Source organism: Mya arenaria, chromosome 9, assembly GCF_026914265.1.
Source record: "Mya arenaria isolate MELC-2E11 chromosome 9, ASM2691426v1".
NCBI classification, from domain to species: Eukaryota; Metazoa; Mollusca; class Bivalvia; order Myida; family Myidae; genus Mya; species Mya arenaria.
Window position 1 is genome coordinate 33,304,762 of NC_069130.1, and position 19,957 is coordinate 33,324,718.

Here is a 19,957-nt window from a genome sequence, read left to right on the forward strand (position 1 = left end):
GACCAATCAGCGTCCAAACTGGGCGGGGCTTATAAGTAACCCGTTGCTATCAATCGATGTTACTCTAGAGTCCCGACAAAAGGAAAATAGGAAAGAAAAAAATTCTGACTTTTTTAATTTAAGCAAAGGAAACGCAAAATGAATGAATCCTCCAAATATATCGATCATTTAATGTAACTTTGATATAAATAATTTTCGTAAAAGTAGGAAATATCATTATGAGTACATGGAATCTATTAAGTGTGTACTAGTGACGTTATTTTGCGATGTTTTTATATATTTTCAAATGTGTATCATTCTTGTGCATAAAATAAAGTATTTTGTTTGTTAAGATATACTTTTAAGGTATTTTTTTTAAGATTTAAGAAAAAAGAATAAATAAAATATCACTTAAGATTACAATAAGTATAAACACTTTTAAATACATATATTCAATGTTTAAATACAAATCACCTGATATCCAAAAAAGTGTACCTTACAGACTTCGTTTTTTTTCCGCAGTATCAAATAATCTAACCCCTATACCTGTTTCTCATTCAATGCGTATTGTATTAAAACGTTTAACATTACGTTATACGTTATATTATTTTTGTTAATAAGAGCTTAGTTTTGAAAAAAAAACACTGATCAATATTATAACACTAATTGTTTATTTCCGTTAAATTCATAATTCAACATGTTTTTTTTCTGTTAAACTCCGAATAATAAAAATTATCAAATCATTGTAACACTGATTATAAGTGAACCATAGTTAAATAGGTTATATAAGCTCATTTAGGGTGGTTTTAGCTCACATACAAATACACGCACATAACGCAGGTACAATAAAAGCACGCACGTAAGAATGCGTAAAAACTCACCCCACAAACCATCCTACACTCAAGCACGCGTGCACACGAAGGCAGGTATGCGGTCACGCTCGCTCAATCGCACACACACACACACACACATACACGCACACGCACACGCACACACACACACGCACACGAACGCGCGAACCCTTAACAAATTGTGCTTTTAGTAACTATTTAACTATAGATCATTTATAATCAATGTTAAATAATTTAATTATGTTTTCTATTTGGAGTTTAACAGAAGAAAACCACGAATTATGAATTTAACAAAAACAATTCCTGTTATCTTCAATTGATCAGTGGTTTATTTAAGACTAAGCTCTTTTTAGCATTAATAATATTACGTTTAACGTCATGTTAAACGTTTTAATGCAATACGTATTGAATAAGAAACAGGTATAGGTGTTAGAATATTTGATACTGCGCAAAATAGTCCGTAAGGTACACTTTTCTTGATATCAGGCCATTTGTAATTAAACATTGAATACATGTATTTAAAAAAATAAAAAATTAAACGAGCAAAAAAAAAATTAAAAAATAAAGAAAGGCGCACTTTTTCAGCGAAACACGACGCCGTTTTCTTATACGAATTTAAAATAAAAATCGTAAAACAAGAGAAAAAAAATATTATGTGCGTGGACGTTTTCAAAACAAGCACTTGAGGTTGAAATTTCATAGCGGTAAACAAGAATTGATAAAAAATATCGGTAATTGTAGCTGGAACGCAAAATTATGACAGACGTCTCAAAATTTACGTCAGTGGTATATTTTGAAGATTGGTAGTTTCAAAACTGTTCTGAATATTGAAAAAGTAATATTAGTCCTAAAATGGGCATATGCTCTTCTATTCGTATACCAATTTTCAGATATTAACTCGAACATTCGTTCATAGTCGCGTTCCACCTTAAAGGTGTGTTTCGCAAACAAATTGTGAAGGATTATTTTCATTTTTTATGTATTTTTCGGCTTTGAAAACATGAAATTCAGGATTTTTCGTGATGAAAGAAAAAACTAAATCCATCATATAACGCTTTGATGCGTGATATGGTAAAGTGAAAGTAAATTACCGCTTAGATGGCAAAATAAAATGTTTCGAATTTAAATACGCGCTTTTTTTACAAAAAAAACCGACGGAAAACGTCGCGTTATTTCATCTCCGCGGAGCGATAAAAATCGAGTGAAATTCTAGCAAGATTACGTTAAATAATTAGTGTTCTGTAACATTTTACATCTTATCTTTGCTTTAAAGTAATTAAACTTGGAATCATCCGAACGTTACACAGAGTTAAAGCCTTGTATCCAGCCCGTGTGAAAATATAGTTATACGCTTGAGGCTGCTCCGGGCTGTCCCGGGCTGCCAGAAAACTAAAGTCGAAAAGTGGAGTAAAGTGATGTTTTTAGTTCACACAAAAAGAATAGTGTCAATGTTTTTAAATTATACATTTGAGTATTTTTGCGTCAATTAAAGGGGTGTTTTTCAAACGAACTGTTGTGAATGATTTTTTTTCTTTTTTTTCGGCTTTGAAAACATTAATTTCTGAATTTTCCGTGTTGTAAGAAAAGGCAATATTCAGCATACAACGCTTTGATACGTGGTGTGGTAAGGGGAAACTACATTACAGCTTAAAAGGCAAAATAAAGTGTTTTGAATTTGAAGACGCGCTTTTTTATTACAAAAACGACAGAAAACTTCGCACGATTTCATCTTAGCAGAGCGATAACAATCGAGTGAAATTCTAACAAGATTACGTTAAATAATTAGTGTTCTGTAACATTTTACATCTTATCTTTGCTTTAAAGTCATTAAACTTGGAATCATTCGAACGTTACACAGAGTTAAAGCCTTGTATCTAGCCCGTGTAAAAATATCGTTGTACACTTGAGGATGCTCTGGGCTGTCCCAGGCTGCCAGAAAACTAAAGTCGAAAAGTGGAGTTCACACAAAAAAAAATTGTGTAAATGTTTTAAAATTATTCATTTGAGTTTTTTTGCGTCAATTAAAGGAGTGTTTTGCAAACGAATTATTGTGAATGATTTTCTTTCATTATTTTTTTTTCGGCTTTGAAAACATGAATTTCTGAATTTTCCGTGTTGTTAAGTCATTAAACTTGTTATCATTCGAACGTTTCGTATACTAGAAGCCATGTATCCAGCCCGAGTAAAAATACCATAAAACGCCCGGGGCTGCCTGGGGCTGCCCGGGGCTGCTCGGGGCTGCCAAAAAACTTGAATAGAAAAGTGGAGTTAAGTGATGTTTTTAGTTCACACTCAAAGAATAGTGTAAATGTTGAAAAAGTATTAATTTTAGTATTTTGCGTCATTTAAAGAGTATTTTGCAAACGAACTTTTGTGAATGATTTTCTTTCATTGTTTTTTTTTTCGGCTTTGAAAACATGAATTTCTGAATTTTCCGTGTTGTTAAGTCATTAAACTTGTTATCACTCGAACGTATCACATACTAGAAGTCATGTATCCAGTCCGAGTGAAAATACCATAAAACGCCCGGGGCTGCTTGGGGCTGCCCGTGGCTGCTCGGGGCTGCCTGAAAACTAAAATAGAAAAGTGAAGTAAAGTGATGTTTTTAGTTCACATTCAAAGAATAGTGTAAATGTTGAAAAACTATTCATTTAAGTATTTTGCGTCATTTAAAGAGTATTTTGCAAACGAATTATTGTGAATGATTTTTTTTTCATTTTTTTTTTCGATTTTGAAAACATCAGTTTCTGAATTTTCCGTGTTGTTAAGTCATTAAACTTGTTATCATTCGAACGTTTTATATACTAGAAGCCATGAATCCAGCCCGAGTGAAAATACCATAAAACGCCCGGGGCTGCCTGGGGCTGCCCGGGGCTCCCCGGGGCTGCTCGGGGCTGCCAGAAAACTAAAGTCGAAAAATGGAGTAAAGTGATGTTTTTAGTTCCCACTCAAAAAATAGTGTAAATATTGAAAAAGTATTCATTTTAATATTTTGCGTCATTTAAAGAGTATTTTGCAAACGAATTATTGTGAATGATTTTTTCATTCTTTTCGGCTTTGAAAACATGAATTTCTGAATTTCCCGTGTTGTTAAGTCTTTAAACTTGTTATCATTCGAACGTTTCATATAGTAGAAGCCATGTATCCAGCCCGAGTTAAAATAGACTAAAAGGCCTGGGGCTGCCCAGGGCTGCCCGGGGCTGTCAGAAGCGTGAAATAGAAAAGTCGAGTAAAGTGATTTCTTTAGTTCACAAAAAGGGAATAGTGTCAATGTTTTTAAATTATTTATTTGAGTATTTTTGCTTCATTTCAAGGTGTGTTTTGCAAACCAACTATTGTGAAGGATTTTTTTCAATTTTTTTATGTTTTTTTTTTGCTTTGAAAACTGAAAACCGATGGGAAACTTCACACGAGTTCGTTTTAGCATAGCTGCTAATCTGCCCAGCTGCTCAGCTGTTGACTTTACGGCGTCAGGTTTCTAGACTTCTAACTCTAGCTGCTATGGTGCTGCCAGTCTGCTGGGCTGCTGACTTCACGCTGCTAGGCTGTCAGTCTGCTGGGCTGCTGACTTCATGCTGCTAGGCTGCCAGTCTGCTGGGCTGCTGACTTCACACTGCTGGGCCGCTAGGCTGCTGACCTCCCACTGCTAGGCTCTCAGACACTGCTGGGCTGCTGACTTCACGGTGCTAGGCTGCCAGTCTGCTGGGCTGCCGACTTCAGGCTGCTGGGCCGCTAGGCTGCTGACTTCACGCTGCTGGGCTGTCAGTCTGCTTGGCTGCTGACTTCACACTGCTAGGCTACCAGTCTGCTGGGCTGCTGACTTCACGCTGCTGGGCTGCCAACTTCACGAACATTGGATAGCAGTGGTATAAGACTGCTGACAAAAGATCAGATACAGTTTTTCAGTTTTCAGCTAAACGTGATACTACAGTAACATTTTAAGAAAAATGAAAAATGTCGGCAGTTTTCCAAACAATTTAGATCTGTTTTATTGTGAGTAATCTTATTATTTGTATAGAAAGCATTGCTGCCAAAATCAGCCGAGTCTGGGACAAAAAAAGGTTGTCAAAACTGTCAATCTGTGAGAGTGCAGCTTTAAATTACTATAAACACTATTTTAAATTATACCATTACAGGACACTTTCTTGCCTTTTTGCAATGTTTAAGAGTGCAAGTAATATTAGATAATTTAAAATTTACGAAGAAAAAAATCTAAATTTTCATTAAGTTGAAATCATTCACTAAAATGCCCTAGAGGTTTGTTACCTGGTAGCTGGAATTGTATGGATAAAATACCGTAAGATTACAACTTCATATAACTGGTACATTATACTCTAACAAATATTATTTTATAAGTAATTAATAAAGTATTTTAATGATGAAGTCAAATTATTGCTTATAAACAATTATAACTTGCTACTACCTTTAATACCCCACCCACACTCAACAGTCAGGGCTTTTTTTCACATTTAGGTGAAGCCGCCCTAGCCCTTTTGGAGGGGAAAAATCGCGCGTTTGTTTTTCAAATCTAAGACTCACGATATCTATTTTTTCATGTTCTTGAAATCCCCCACTTGATTGTTTTGGTTCACAGTGGCAGATCCCGTAATTCATAACTGGGGGACACAAGTGGGTTGGAGGGCTGTTCTTCCATCCGCATGTATATTTTGTTTCAATTACACGTTTACACCATACATGCTTATTAAGATAGTAAATGTATAACATCAGGCAAAACTAGGTGGATATCATTATGATGTCCATCAAAAGTTTCGTGGGTTTGCTGGAGCAGGTTTTAAACAGGGACTTGCGTTTGAGGGGCGTTACTTCGGGGCACAACTTTTTGGACATGATCCCTCGAGTATGCATGACATTAATATGTTTAAAATGTGGGAAGTGGGGTTTAGGGGTACTCCCCCTAGAATATTTTAAATATTTTAGTCTGAATTGGTGCATTATGGCGTAATTAAGTACTTTTTTCTGAGAAATATTGACAACAAAATTAACCTTTAAGTTTACTTTCGGGCCAACTGGGGGGGGGGGAACAGGCCCTACAGCTCCCCCTTCCACTAAACGACCCGCCCATGTTCCACTTGTAAATAAAATAAATGAACAATATTTGCTTGCTTGGGTATATAAGTAAAAAAAAACTGACAGTGCCAGTATAAATCTGGGTCAGTGAGCCCAGCTCAGATACACCCAACTGCAATTGATTAAATAATATGGTGATTTATAACCCATTTAGGAACATTGATCGTCAAAATAAAATAAAAGATGAAGTTAATTTTAGTTTTTATTGTGAAATAAAGAGAGAGTACTCGGACTTACAACCGGGAATTTACAGGAAGAAGGCGAAGATGTTATCTCCATTGCTTGATTCGACGGAAATAAAAGAAATAAAATCCGAATCGTTAGCTCCGCCCATTCACCTTCGTTTCTTTCGGTGACATTTTCCATATAAGGTATAGGCGAAATCTATCCTTGTAATTCTGAACTTGTCAATTCACTTTTGTAAACCTGGACTTGTTGGACTGCAAATGTTCATTTTACGAATGCGAGTGTCGACTGTAGGATTGCAGTTTTACATAGGCATGATTCGGCTTTCTAAATTACATCATCATATTGTTAAAAACAAGTTATACGACTATACTCGCATTATTTGGCGACAAAGTGAGGAAAGGCAACCTTGACAAAGGCCAAGCAAGACCGGTAGTGAACAAACGAAAAGTTAGAAGGGTATGTTCCATATTATCTTCTTTAATTAGTACTTAAATTAATTTATATTTGAATAACCCAGCATTTCCATTGAGCCCCATTATGGTAAGTGTTGTGTAAATATACCTAGCCAGAACAACTAATTCTGTATTGTACATGTATGCAGGTCAGTACAAACTGAATATTTGTGCAATACATGTATGTAAGGAAGAATTTGATAAAGATATATTTATGTAAATTAATTGTGAAAAGACATGCATTTATAAAAAAAAACAACAACAAAAAACAATATCTGGAAGAACGATTAGAAGACGGATTTTACTGGTGCTTAAACCCGATATCCAGTACCAGGTAGCCGGTATCACTTTCCGATACCGGATTATGTTGATACCGGGATTTTATCAGAAGATAGATACCGGTATCACATGTCCCAGTATTTATTACCCTTTGAATGTATGGTTTTCGGATAATGCTCGCTTGTTTTGTAGTCATAGTGTCAGACTTGTTCTTTTGTACCCGGTTTGTTTAATTGTTCTAGTGATAATAAAAAACCTTTTGCGAAGTGCACACAATTACAAACAACCAATTTAAAGTGTTTTATATTTATTAACGAAAGGCAAACTCTGTAATACCTCGTCCTTTTATGAGAAACCAAAAACGAAACAGTTTTGTCACTATAATGTAGATTGTAAATTATTGAAATTTGGCTTCCAAATAATTTATAATTAAATAGAATCCCAAATTATACTGGTTCATCTCATAACCCCGGAGATGAAATATTTGTTTACCAGGCTTGTTAATTTTGGATTGTCGATGTGGCATTCAAGCCAAAACAACAGGTGCACGGCGTATATAATGATCATGCTTTTTGTTTATTATGAATTTATTGCTTGATTGTCATTATAAATATGAGAGTTCGTGTGCCCGAAGTGGGCACGGATCGTTAACAAAGATCCTACATTTATCCCTTAATTTGGATAGTTATTTTTATTGTTATTTTTCTACCTAGGTTTTTTTGTTTTAAATGAATAACTGTGATTATAGTTATGAGGCAATCCGGCCTTATTTAGTGCTAGTCTTGAACGTATCTCTTCAAAAAGCGCTGGAGGAAGTTGTGATGCCTCTTAACTAGATACCGTTAATTCCTAAGAGATTATGCTTTCCACTTCATCGGGATGTCAGAGCAGTCATTGAAATACCACCCTCTTGAAAATGGCCCAAACATCAGGAGCCCTGATCCACAACTCCTACACATATACACATCAACTTACCTCGCCTTGCTCAGTCATTGTCCATTGAACACTGAAGGTCAGTCTGTCCTCATGCGGGTTCAAACTACATAGATTTTCACAAAGGAGTATTGGCAACATCGGGATCACCTGTACAAAGATGTATGAGCGCATTTCAAAAGTGAAAATGATGTAGTGTACCTCAAGTTCCCTTAGACCTAAACAAATGACTGTGTTTAGGGCAACCCAACCCTACGTGACACACCCCTCGACTCTGGAGTATTTTCCGACTCTAGGTTAAAGAAATCCGATCTTTGGTTGTTGTTGACCTTGTCCCTACCCTTACCAGCATTTTTGAGACAGTTTCACTAATCTCAGATATTATTTTAGTAGGCTTAACGAATATGTATATTGTTATAAGATATATTCTACAGAAAAGCTAAAAGTTTAAATCCATTAAAAATCTTTCCAATTTTTTTTACACCGACCTGTTTTTCTCCGACCTCGCCAATCAGCTACTAGACACAAACAAATGTGTATCTAAAAGTTGTAGTTTATTTTTTTAAACCTCAAATTACCTTATGTACCAGATAGACACTGGTGGATCTAAGCCCTGCTATGTTATCTAATACTGTGCCTTCCTCCACAAAGTAGCTCACATCCGCTATGTGCACACCAACTTTGTACCGACCTGCAATAGAGCATATAACACTTATATATGGCACAGTCACAATATCAAGGTCGAAGAAACCTTCATATACAACATATGAAGAAAACCTAATGCAGAGGTTTAAACACTTATTATAAGAACTATGAATCTGAAAGCATGAAGAAAAAATATCTTAACTTAAGGAGAATCCAACACCACATTTTCTTCAAGAAATACTGAAAGTATGTAATTTCGTCGCATATCAAAACATGGATCCACACGTAAGACAAGTGTAAAGCACCCACCATTTCCCAGGTCCTCACAAGACAGTGCGTCATCAAGATCACGTGCTGTGGCCGGGTCAATAGTAAATACACAACAGTCGCGAAAGTCTTCTCGCTCCTCAAATTCTTCTTCCGGAATGCTCCACGGCAAGTTCTGGGGCAGACATTTTAAGGCCTGAAATAATGCATTTGAAAATAAAAACAAATTGTAAATAACCATCTTTCAAATCCATTTCTGGAATGCACTATGTCTGATCGTTGAGGTGAGATTCCATGGCTATTGCTATCATTAAATGTGGAAATCCTCATGATCTTCACATTCAATGATTCGTCCATGACTAACAAGTGTTACATCTTTAAAATGTCAAAACTGACTCCAAGAGATCAAGGCAATTATAATAGTCTTTGTTTCTACTTTTGAAAAACATTCTGAAAAGTCATACCTCTGGTAGAAATTCATTAAAGTCGACCCCATTCTCGATCAACATTCCTACAGTCTCTGGCTCTATCTCTCCTGCCTCCCCAAGTTTTTGATCCAGAAATCTATAAATTAGACATACCATAAATGTTATTATATTTAGCAGATCTTTGGCCTAGTGGAAGCATACTCCACTGTCAACCACACATGTTTGATCCCTCGCGTCACCGAAGCTACTATCTTTCTTCCGGAAGGGGCGTTCAACAGGGGTATTGTGTACCAGTGCTTTACACTGGTGCACATTGAACAATCAGGGTGGATTTCACAAGGGTTAAGTATGTGCTCTATTCCCAAAATCCTAGCTAGACTAATATTTCACTTGGACCGACGCCCGTTTATAGGTCAGTGCTAAGTAGTTTATTTGAGTTATCTCAAATTAATATTAAGTACATCTCCGGCATCAGAGTATTTACAGTTCAAGGAAAGTTATTGATAACATATTATTGTATAAAAAGCCAATTTTTGTAACATCGGTATACTATTGGTAGAATGATGTTGCGCTCATCCAAGAGGTCAATATTGAAATTTACCCATTAGCCATCATGGATATCACCAACTAGTGAGTGACACCCTTCAAAATTTCCAGCCATTCAAACACATCTTAACCATAAGCCATCATGTAGTCCACCTTCAAGTCAGTGACACGCTCCACATATAAGAGCATTTCAAGCACACTTACCCATTAGCCATCATAGAGCCCTACATAAAGTCAGTGACTAGCCTCTCATATAAGAGCATATCAAGCAAACCCTTTAAGCCCACATTACCCATTAGCTATCATAGAGTCCAACCTCCAGTTAATACCATGCCCTATTTATATGAACCGTTCAAGCACACATTACCCATTAGCAATCACGGAGAACAAACTCCAGTTAGTACCATGCCCTACATATATAAAACCCTTCTAGCACACATGACCCATCAGCTTTCATGGCATCCACTCTCCAGTCGGTCACACGCACCACATATTCAAACCTTTTAAGTAATATTTATGCAAAAAGCTACAGAAACATGCTCAGTAGCAAAACGTTTAAACATAAACCCGGTTTAGTGGCAATGGGCAAACGCCAAAGACATATAACACAAAATCAAAAACAAGAAACATAGAACAGCACAAAACTCTACAAACAGCACAGTGCATAAAAACTATATATATTAATAATTGGTATGTTTATCAAGAACTGTTAGGTACCGCCTTGGAACAGTCAGTAAAATGTAAATTTACTGGGGGTTTAAACCAGTTTATGTGCACAAACCTCACTCTTATCCCAACAATCCTTAATAAAGATAAATCACAAAAGGTAAATATTATCAAAGAATGCATTAACTTGAGGAAACTTATCAATAAAACAAATAATAATAAAAAACGAAAGGGTAAACCCCAAGTACTTCTATGATTAGAGATCCCAACTCTATCTGCAGACGGAGGGAAACAATTCAGAGCACCTAATGCAAATACTTTTCAAAGATACGATGCAGTTATCGTTAGAAACCAAAAACATCACACACAGTCTGCCTTATAAAATGAAAGGTTTAAAACTGTGTGATCATAGAGTTTCATAATAAAAAGCATCATTGTACTAAAACTGGGAACAAATAAAGAAAAACATTACAGTCAAAAATAAATGCGACTTGTATATGCTATTCTCTCCTTCCAAATGATTTGAAAACGTAAAATATTTGAAGAAAATTAAGTCACAGCCAAAACACTCGGAGTCAGTCAACACGTGTTCGCCAAAAAGGTAAACCTTACCCATTAGTCATAATGGAGTGTACCGTCCATTCAGTGACACGACTCATATAGTTGAACCCTTCACAAGCACCCACTGGCCATCATAAAGTCCACTATCTAGTCAGTGGCGCGACACATTCTTCAACCTTTCAAGCATACTTTATCGACTGACCATCATGAACTTTCTAGTCAAAGAAGTAGTCCCACATACTTTAACTCTTCAAGCACACTTTACCCATTAGCTAATAATGGTTTCGACCCTTCAGTCAGTGAATCTTGATAAAATGGAGTCCTTCAAGTTCAAAATAAACATAAAAGCCATTATGGAGTCCACTTTACAGCTGGTGACACGCCCCCCCATATTTTAGCCCTTCAATACATCTAAAACATTAGCTTTCTTGAAGTTCACTCAGTGACAGTGACACGTCCCACATTCTTGAACCCTTCAAGCACACTTTACACGTTAGGCATGATGGAAAAAACCCTCCAGTAAGTAAGTAGCCCCAAATAGTTGAGCCCTTCAAGCACGCCTTATCCGTACGCCTTCATGGAGTATACACTCCATTCGGTATCCCGACCCCCCCCCCCCCCAATATCTGAAGCATTTATGCACACATTATCTATTAGCCATCATGTAGTCCACCCTCACATGCCCCATATACATGAGCCCCTCACGCCTTACCCATCAGCCATCATGGAGTCCACCCTCCAGTCAGTGACTTGCCCAACATACATGTACCCTTCAAGCCCGCCTTACCCATCAGCCATCTTGGAGTTCACCCTCTAGTCAGTGATACGCCCCAAATACATGAACACTTCAAGCCCGCCTTACCCATCAGCCATCTTGGAGTTAACCCTCCAGCCAGTGATACGACCCAAAAACAAGGTCGTGGCATAGTCTTCGGGCCTCTCCAGAAAATCTGGCGAACAAGCAGAAGTTTTATGCACTAACATCATTGCAAATTAGAAAAAAATATCGGCCTACTACTTGTTTAATCACGACTTAATATGACTCTTTGGTGACAACATATACTGTGTTTTTCTAACTTCAGGGACCAGCATGTATACAACTTGCCATATGATTATACTAATCAATACATTCATTTCACTTAAGTTATGTTTTTGAAACTATTGCTGAATTGAACCGTTTCACATAACCTTTCCCACTGATTGATATGGCGATTAAATCTGATAATGACTGCCATCAGTTATTTCGAACTTTGTTTAGCATTTTCTTAATTTAATCCAAAACCACGTGCATTTATTTGTCGAGGGTTATCATGTGCTAACTGCTTCAACAGTTGAACATTTATATAACGGTGTATTTATTATAAGTATCATGTCAATTTATACCTTTGGTGTATTGTTGTTCTTTTATCTTTATCCCGGGCATGCGTTGATCGTTGGGTCTAAAAAATGCAAACCCACAGTTTGGCATGAGACTTAACATACCCATACATGCCCTAAAGTGCTTCACCTCTACGATCGCAACCACCTGGTAAAGAAAAAGGGTAAGATTTAAAACATTCAAGACACATTTAATATTAGCAACTAACCTTTTTTAGTGAAAAAAATACCAGAAATGTAACATCCATTAGGCATATATTATTTATTATAAGCAACTTGGAACTTACTCATTGAAATCAATAAATGGAATATAACGAAGTACCATAAGTGTCTTATTAGACGCACATGTCCTAATATACATGCAGGCGGTCTTTTCGTGGGTCATTTTTCTGATTCTGTAACTTAAACAATGTTAACCTTTTCCCATGAAAAGCATAACATTGGTACCATGTGTTTTTACTGCACCTGCTCAGACTGGTGACGTCATGCATATAAACCAATACCATATTGAACTAGAGCCGCCACATGAGTGATAAGGGCCCCGAATAATAGTACATTTGAAAGGGGTGCAATTTGAAGGCATGCTATTGACATGTACATAACAAAGAATCTATATATCTATAGTCATCAACAGTTCAGAATATCTAAGAATACAAAGGGACATACATCTGACAATATTTAAGCATGAATTGCATAACTTGTCACAAAAAGCCTATTATTACTCTGAGCAGTTACGAAAATTTTGAAATTAATATGTTAAACGGTTTTTAGTTATTTACAAAACCATGAACAATTCCATACTTTCTAACTATACAAAGGGCCATATATGTGAGGATAAGTCAAATAAATAATGCATAATACATAACTTGTCACAAAAAGAGCTTAATAATACTACTGTGTGTAAGTAAGGAAAAATAAGAAAGTTAAACTTAATATCTTGAAATATGACTAAGTTATCAATAAAACCATACATTTTTTAGTATACTAAGGCCCGTAAATCTGACAATATTGAAGCATGAATAACATGACTTCTCACAAAAGAGCATTTTGAAACTGTAGGATTTAAATTTTCTGACCTTGCCAGTTTTCTTTAGCATCTTGTGGTATTGTTCCTTCCCTTTGTCAGACTCAAAATGTTTTTTTAGTGGACTTTCAACTGACATCACATCGTTCAGACTTTTATATCTATAACTTTGAAGCAAATTTCCTTCCTTTGACTTATCTTCCTTTGAATTCCTCTCCTTTTCAGGAGTCTTGCTTGCTGTGTTTCCTGTTGCTGAATTACTTCCTGTTCCTATTTTTAACTTTTGGTCAGAATTTTCAACCGTCTGACTAGAAGTGTCTGGTCGATTTGCACCAACTTCGGGGTTATCAGCTATTTTAATGAATTCGTCAGCTTCACTTGTCACCTCATCTACGGAATCTTGAACCGTTTTTTGTGACTTTTCATACTCTGCTAGTTCCATTATGTTAAACTGAAGAAAAAAAGCTTTATTATGAAATCCTTCCCACGATTATCACACATGGCTGTCACTCATCCATTCAAATGACCAACAATAGCCCCGCTTTTTTAGTCAAACAAGGGGCATAACTCAAAGATTATTAGAGCCATGCTTCTTGCAACATGTATACCAACATTCATGTTATCATCCTGAATGGTTTTCAAGTTATGGCCGAGGTTACAGCTTTTGCACATCGACTCCGACACCAAGGCTATTACAATATCCCGACTCTATTTCATTGAATATAATTTGAGGTCATAACTCGGAAAACGTTATTATTGATACGCCGACGCTTTGTGATATGAACAACATAAATAACATGAATTTTCCAGCGTTTACGACAAGTATCTACTGACAACGCCCTATTCATTCATTACCCAATTCAACCCAGCTATCCAAGGTAACGTTCAGTCTAGTGCTCAAACACCACCCTGGGCTCCTAGCTTTATTGCAGACATAAAAGTAATAAAACAAGTGTTTCTCGCCTTGACACTGTCGAATAACTAGTGACATCTATGAACTTAATGTTAAATTACTTGGAAACTAAAGTCATCACAACTGATAAACGCGTAGCTGATGTGGAAAGTGCTGCCTCTTTTGTCAGTGACAACTATGAGCAACATGAAAGTTCCGTCAGATCTGAAAAGGGTGACATTAGACAGTTGCAAGCCACCTCTAAAACATTGCAGGATACTTTAGAATCCTTAGAAACAGCACAGGAACACTCGAACAGCAAGCTTATGGAGGCTGAATTCCACAGTGTGAATGAAAACTAACTGTTTTAAGGCATTCCGGAAGATACCAACACACAACATCAAATGATAAGAACAACAGAACCACCCAGGAACCGGAAGCGGTCCTATCCCAGCACCATATAGACCGGGAAAGTCGGGAAGGCAGCGAACTAGTAAACGACGTCATCAAAAGGAGCCTAGGCCTTCAAACCACCAATTTGATATTTGACCGGGTAACAGGCTGGGCACTGTAGACCTGGCTAGGAAAGCCCCGCCCGATATTTGTCAAATTCGATTACTATCACGGACGTAAGCAAGTCTGCAAGTCGGCGACGACCGTGAGGGACGACCTAAAGAAGCGTTGACTCGGAGTCGGGGTCCAGTTACCTAAGGGGTGGCGTCACGCGACATAAAGTCTACCCAGCCCTTTCAGCCACGAAACAAAAAGGACACAGAGAGCGATTTGTCGGAGACCAACATTACGTTAATAATCAAGTGTACACACCATCCCACACTAATACTTAATAAGGGAGTCAGGAAGAGACGTTGGACATTATTTCATGGAATATTAACGAACTATGTAGAAAACTAGCGGACCCCGACTTTGTGGATATTCACCAAAACTAATTTAAATTTGAATGTACAAGGTTATTGTATCAATCATTTATTTAATTAAGTCACTGAATGCTTAAAAAGGTCGTTATTCGAGCGGAATCTTGGTGTACTATAAATTTGACTTTATTGAAAAACAGCAAAGTGGAATTATTTGGATAAAAATGTGTAAGTCTCTTTTTCACTTCAATGTTGATATTTATGTTTGTTGAGTTTTAGGGAACTGAAAAAGGTACAATTACTTAAATAGAAAAAACTTCCTTATAGACAATAGTAGATTACATAACGATACTGATGGCGAATTTACTTTTTAAACACTAATGGTGCAAGAATGGTAGATTATTTGGTAATTAGTCAATCTGACTTGGATATAATTAAATTGTTTGAAGTATTGATTCCGAATGCGCTAAATTTAGGACATCTTCACATGATTGATCGTGATTGATACACAAATATACCGAGGCATCAAAGATTATATAAGAGCGGTAATCAAAGAATAATCGAAAGTGAATATCATTTTTTATTGATATGCTCAAAATATTCAGAATTAAGAACCAAAAAAAAAAGATATCATTACACGTGGCCGAAAAAAAGCATTTTTTTTTTTAGAAAAACCCTTATTAACCTGGAACGTTAATATACAATGCAAACATATTAAGAAACTTGATGTTTCCCTATTGTATCCTTAATATTGCTTTGCTATTCTGTTAAAACAATGTGTTGCCTAAATTTATGTCTTTGCATATGTTGTTATTGCTATGAACATATGTTTAATGCAGTAAACAATGTTGAGTTGTTGAGTTTGCAAAATACTCATTATATAGGAGATGTACACATGTAGTTTCTGGAAGTACAGCTTGTTAGCATCTAAAGCTTGATAGGCAAGAAAGTCGGTGTTTAAAATATGCAGTATCACTGTTGAACGCATCCTTACCATCCAATCTCCCTTGTCCAATATCTCCACTGCAACCACATCTCCATTAAGGGCCCGGTTACGGTGTGGGAATGACGCGATCAAGATGTCGGACACTCCATCCTATACAATATATTAAAAGATACTGAGAAATGGATTGTATTAAATAAAAACGTTTCATTTAATAAAATAACAAAAGCGCCTCGGAGTGAACACCAACGTATGTTTGTTTTCTCTTCGTAAACAAGTGGCATAGTTCGAAATTAATCAAAAATAGGTACGGGCCTTGCTATACATGTGGTTATGATCCCTTAAATACTTTTGATTATTTTTGATGTCTTTGTTATGCAAAGATCTGAACATTGGCCAACAATTATTTTTTGATGGCCAATGCTCAAGTTTTTGCAAAACAAGGACGACAATAAAAATGCGATCACAAAACACCAAGACTTTAAAAAAACAATACTTTTCTTTGAAAACAAGGTAAAATATAAGATTTTTGACTCCTGAATATCACATATATTAAAAAAGGCTTAAAACGCCTATCTTTCATGAACTTGTACTAATATCTTCAGTTTGTACTTACTGTGTCGGTGACATATGCTTCCGTATAATTTTTTCGGTTGATATGGATTGGCCCCTAAAAATGTGAGATTGTGATTATGAGTTAAAATTGTAACTTTTCCTTAAAATCGACAATTGCTATAACTGTTTTATTCCATTGATTTATAGACAGCGCTTATTTCATAATAATTTAACAGTTAATTACAATTGTATGCGTAAGGTAAATTTCAACAGCAAAGTACAGTCTAACATGACAAGAACTATTATGATAAGGGAATGATATTCATTCCACTTCTGAATAACAGCTGTTTAATGGTCTAAATTCCAATTTCAATTGGAAAGCCACAGGCCGTAAAATGAACTAAAACAAGACCAGTCGCAGGCTGCTATATCTCCTACCAAATTAAGAATAGTATCAACTACGCATTACGACAACGGACTACAATTTAACAATGGACAATAACTGCAACCAGAGTTTGGTTTTCATACACTGCACTTAACCAAAATGAAATCCATCTGTATGTGAAATTTAAAAGGCAATATCTCAAAGACTTTTAAAGTTATGCTACGGACAAAACACAAGAATAAAATTAATCAAGGGCAACAACTAAAAACCTACTGCACGCAGAGTTATGGTTCTTGTGTATTGCACTTCACCCCAATAATATATATCTGTATATCAAGTCTGAAGTCAATACCTTAAATCTCAAATACTTTCAAGTTATGCCTCGGACAATAATGCACCCCCCCCGAACACACACACACACACGCACGCACGCACGCACGCACGCACGCACGCACGCACGCACGCGCGCGCGCGCGTCTTTCGGCGGAGGATAACAAATAATAAATGGATACATTTACTTTAACTAGTGTGCCCATCTCAAGGCCTGCTTGAACGTCCTTGTCCGACAAATAGTCAGCGAAAACATTCTGGAATGATAAAACCGTAGCGTTCAGTAAATATCGTAGAGTTTCAGAACTACTGTGAACTCATTTTTACTTGTGGATCTCAATTTTCGAAAAATGACAATTTCGTTGGTACTTCAATTCGTGGATTTTCATTTTTTTATAAAACAAATCCTAAATCGTCTGCCAAATCACCGCGCATCATAATATCTGTCATCGACTTCGCACAGCTTATGACACTTGCTACAGTTGATAATATTTATTTGTATAATATAACATTACTATAATATACTAATATAATGCATTGTACTAGCGCTGATACCCATGTCTGAACCCACATGAAGGATATACGATTGTGAAGCCATTGAACATCAGCTTAACATTTTTGCTAACTATGACGTTGATAAATTGTCATGTTTTTTTTTCACTGTGAATTAACCATATTAACTCATCTCATTGTCATATTTATTTATTTCATCTTACAAACAATTGCCGAATTGTGGGTTGAAACTCGTTACGTAAATGTGGAAGTTCACAGGTCAATGTCACTGATACTTAAAATAGATAATCGTTTGGCACTGAATAACTTTATTTAGGGTTGACATATTTTGACCAAACTTGATATGCAGGAATAGTTTTATGAGGACTTCCAGGAGGTCAGGGTCCCCATTGGTCAAGGTCACTGTTACTAAAAATAGAAAAAGAACAGTTGAAACTGAATATCACAACAAAGGGTGAAGTTCTGTCAATCATTGAAAACCTGGTTTTGTCATACCACGGCGTTTTTGTTTACTTTTTAGTTTGTCTTCATATAGCTTTTGACAGGCACATATTCATGGATTTAACTAATGTCCATATTAAAAATAGAGATGTTCGGAACTGCACCGACAAAGAGATAATTCATTTCTGGTGTAAGTTAGGTTTTGGCATTTACCACTAAAATGGAAATAACTATCGTTGAATGTTGCACATTTTTCAGCATTTTAAGGTGAGGTTAATGCATATGTCGATTTTCTGGCTGATTTTCTTTTCCAGTGTCATTACCATGCAGAGTGATGGAACTTTCTGGGCGAGTGATTGTTGATGTCGGTTGTTGGCGGACTATTGCTAAAATTCTGGAGCATTATTTGTGCTTTTCCTCGTGACATTTCAAAATAGGAAAGAAGTCCGTTTTCGTGGTCACATAACCAACCAACTGTAGATAAACATCAACTATCCTAATGAACTAAATTTAACAATGCATCTTGTTATTGGACCGATTTGAATGCAAGTGATAGGAAACATATATGTATGAGCGCATCATCAATTATTCCACATTTAACAGTTAATAACGATGTCGTTAAGCATGCTGTTAACTTGAACATCGTTCACAACCATTTGTCCATTTTTACATTTTTACCTCTCTCTTTTTCGGCTGTTTCAATTGACTCATAGCAGCAGCACCTTGATCTTGATCTACAGACCTTTGACCTATACCTGACATCTTCCCTGGAGAATATCCTTTTATAAAGGCTATCTGTGATTCGTGGCTCTGAAACAGAAGATCGTGTTTATTCTAAGACAGCAAGTTTCACACAATACAAAATAAACAAGATACTCTTAAAGTAACTGAAGGAGATGACCATGATGGCCCTGAATCGATCACCTGAGATATGTGAAGAGAAAAACACTGCTATATTTTGTGGGTTAGTATGCCCTATTGACATGTTTTAGTTCATTTACAGGTGTTGTCACTCTATACTTTTTCATCTTGTGTGCAAACGCATCAGTCTATAAAAAAATGATAATGGCTATGAAACAATTACAATCATTGCAAGAGATTGACAGCTGTCTGACATGGACAGTGGTGGGAGGCAAAGGATTTTGTTATACGGGCTCTTAACCGAGCGAAGCTCAGCACATCTCTATTCAGATTACATGTGTAATATACTGTGTTGTAATAAACATGTACACATTGTTTACGGTGTTGCCATAATGAATTTTGAAATACATTTTTAAATGTTCGACAATTGTTGATCGGTCATTAATTGCCAAAAAATGTATTCGTCATTGATTACCGGTTTCATTTCGACCTTCGCCTACAGTGTATACTAATTACTATCGAATTTATATCCCCTTTCTACTCCCCATATACACCCACTCTGATATTATGAGCAACGGTTGATTTATTTGATTATTTTATATAGTTAAACTTGCGAATATAGATGCAAAACATAATAATATTACATACGATGCGCCTTTGATATCGATTTATCAACTTTAAAACGGAAGTGTTAACTTACTTTTCGTCTAAAAAGGAATAACTTCCTTGTTCCCGGAAGCCATTTGATGGTTTCGCGTATTCGTGTCAAAATCTCGTTTGCGACGTTATTTGAAGAAACTGTGGATATAACGACAAGATGACATTCATGTGAACCATTCAAATTGTGTTTAACCGCTTTTGACTATCGGGTGTCGGGAAA

At 36.3% G+C, this 19,957-nt stretch overlaps 1 pseudogene; it reads right to left on the bottom strand.

The window, feature by feature from the left end:
* The window catches only part of LOC128246553 (DIS3-like exonuclease 2), a 52,937-nt pseudogene extending 33,180 nt beyond the window's left edge, over positions 1-19,757 (bottom strand).
* Between the last annotated feature and the right edge of the window lie 200 nt (positions 19,758-19,957).